Source organism: Leopardus geoffroyi, chromosome X (assembly GCF_018350155.1).
Source record: "Leopardus geoffroyi isolate Oge1 chromosome X, O.geoffroyi_Oge1_pat1.0, whole genome shotgun sequence".
Classification (NCBI taxonomy): Eukaryota; Metazoa; Chordata; class Mammalia; order Carnivora; family Felidae; genus Leopardus; species Leopardus geoffroyi.
In genome coordinates this window covers 89,058,072-89,060,953 of record NC_059343.1, presented here as the reverse complement: position 1 = coordinate 89,060,953, position 2,882 = coordinate 89,058,072, and positions in this window count along the sequence as shown.

The window sequence follows — 2,882 nt, the reverse complement described above, 5'->3', positions numbered from 1 at the left end:
AGTGAGACTTATACTTGGGAGAAGGTATTACTAGATGGATGGGAGGAAGCAGAGTCTGGAGAGGCAGATATTAGAATGTCACAGAAATGGGCAGGCAAGTGAGTAGTCTGTTGAAGATAATCAGTTTCTATTCCCCATAACTAAATATTCCTTGGTGCTCAGGAATCAGCCACAAGGGGAAGAACTCCAGCAATCTTCACTCTTTGCTCTTTTGTGCTGTCTCCTGTGAAAATCTGTGGTTACAGTAAAGGCAGAGACTTAAGAGTCTTTTAGGATTATAAATGCTTTTGGAATCATGGAAAACAGTAGAAACCACAGTTGCCTCTTCTCTTTTCTTTCTTTTTCCTCATTTTGGAAAACATAAAAAATATGGAGACATTTTAAAGAGATTATTAATAGGCAAATACTGTATCCATGTAATATTTCAATATACACACACCTATACTTGGGCAACACAACGTTAAAGATTCGGAAAAAAAATCCCAAAGTCCATGAGGAGACGTAGGAGAAAGAGAATGAACAGGATTACCTAGATTGTACCCTCTTCTTACCTCATTCAGTTACTCACCTTTCTGTTCAGACAATAAACTCCAAGTACAAGCAGGTTCCATATCTTTTCTTTTCTTTTGACTGTTCATCCTGGCAAATCAAGAAGACGGTAATCCAAAACAGAAATGATGACTGAAAGGCCTAGTGGAAGCCCAGAGTAAAAAGGAACTCAAGGAACACTACTCAAGGCATTACAGAGTTGGGGAAGAGAGAAGGCCCAATAAACCAAGTAGGTTGTTAGAGTGGGACTATGGGATCACACAAAGATAGATCAAAACCAACAGTCTTCAACTTGAAGAGGCAAAAAACTAAAAGAGGACAGAATGTCTGTAAACTTTTGGACAGTACAAATATAAGAAATGTGAAATTGGGCCCTGAATTGGGTTACTAAAGAAGCACAGGATTTAGAGAGTACAAGTTCTAATGTCTAGGGTCAAGATAAAAAAAGAATGAGTGTGTCTTTCCACAACATATTTTTGGTGCCACTAATAAAGGAAGAATTCTAAGACCATAGATCGGAATACTGTGGTACGAGAGAAACAGTCCACAGCATTAGGAAACATAGAAGCCCTAGTTCCATTTCTGTAACTATCGACCTATGGACCTTAAGTAAGATTCTTCTACTTTCTGGGTCTGTTTTATTATTTTCAAAATGGTTGAGGGACTGTTAGCGCAGGTTTCTTTCCAGGTTGAACACTGTAAGATCAGTGGTTCTCAGCCCTAGCTGCACATTAAAATCACCTTCATACCACCCTCCAGAATTTTGTTTGCAATATTACTTACCACTTTCTAATACATTTGAAAGTTTTCTTATGTATAATGCTCAGTGTTCATTTTCATTCTTTCCCACTTAAGTTTATTTACTGGTCCCAATTCTCAGCCTATGCCATGAACTTTGCAAGTCCACACAACAGAAATGGGGCTTATTTTTCCACCTCTTGTCTTTGAGCTCAGCCTTGAGACTTGCTTTGGCTAATGAAGTGTACACAGATGTTACTCAAGCAGGAGCTTGAAATATACTTGCATAGTTGGTCATGTCCCTTCTTGTGATTCTACCACTGGTGTGAGATGAGCCATGAGAGACACAAGTGCCAGCTAGTCCAATGGTCTGGGGAGAGATGCATGAAGCAGAGCCACATGAGTTTACTCATAGTCCTGAAGCAAGTAGTCACTCTAACCTAAATCAGAGTTGTCTGAAAAAGCCCTGACTAATCAGCTGAATCCCAGCTGGCCTCCAGAAGTGTGAGAATAAGCCCTTAATCAGTTCTTAGTTTTTCATGCCACCAAGATTTTATAGTCATTGTTATGCATCACTGTGGTGACAGCTAACTGATATACCTTGCTTAGGAAGTAAATGCCTAGAAAGTGTTTGGCATACAAAAGATATTAAATGTTTATTAAATAAATTGAATGAATGAATAAAAGCTTTTTGAAAAAAAAAATCCCAGGCCTGGTCTACATTCCTGATAAATTAAATCAGAATCTTTTTTTTTAAATCAGAATCTTTGATGATAGGTTTGGCATCGATTTTTTTAGGTTCCCCAGGTGATTGATTCTAATATACAGCCAGAGAAGAGTGCCATGATTCTAACATTTAGTTATTTTTGATAGGGGAGAGTATATTGGTGAAGCACACAGGCTTTGAAATCAAACAGAAGGGTTCAAGCCCTGACTCTACCACTTATGCTGTGACAACCATTGAATTAACATCTCTAAGCCTCAGATTCCTCAACTGTTAAGTAGGGATAACAACAGTACTTTCCTTATAAGGTTATTATGAAGATTAAATGAAATAATGCATATAAAGTATTCAGTACACTACATGGTACACAGCAAAGTCTCAATAATCCTAAACTATAGCTAATATTGGCATTGCTTTATCATTTGATATGGGGTAGAAATGTCTTTTAACTCACATAGACCTTACTTAAATTCCATTTCCACTGCTGTCTAGCAATATGACCTTGAGGAAATTGCTTAAACTCTGGGACTACAGTAACCCATCTGTAAATTACGATGATAATAATGATTTCACTAATTTGTTGTGAGGATTAAATAAGACAACATACATAAAACATTTAGCACAGGACAAAATGCAATATAAATAATTATGAGAGGAAAAATAAGCTGGCATTTCTTATAACTGACAGAAAGAAGTTACATTCCATTAAAATCTCCACATAACAACCTCATTCTTAGGAGATGGAATGTTCCCAGCACAGTGTTATATTCCCATGCCCTGGACACTTTTCCCAATTAGTAGGGATATCATGTCCTCCAAAACATAGAAACAATTCTCCAGTTACAGTAAGAGTTCCTGCCCTCAGGTAATG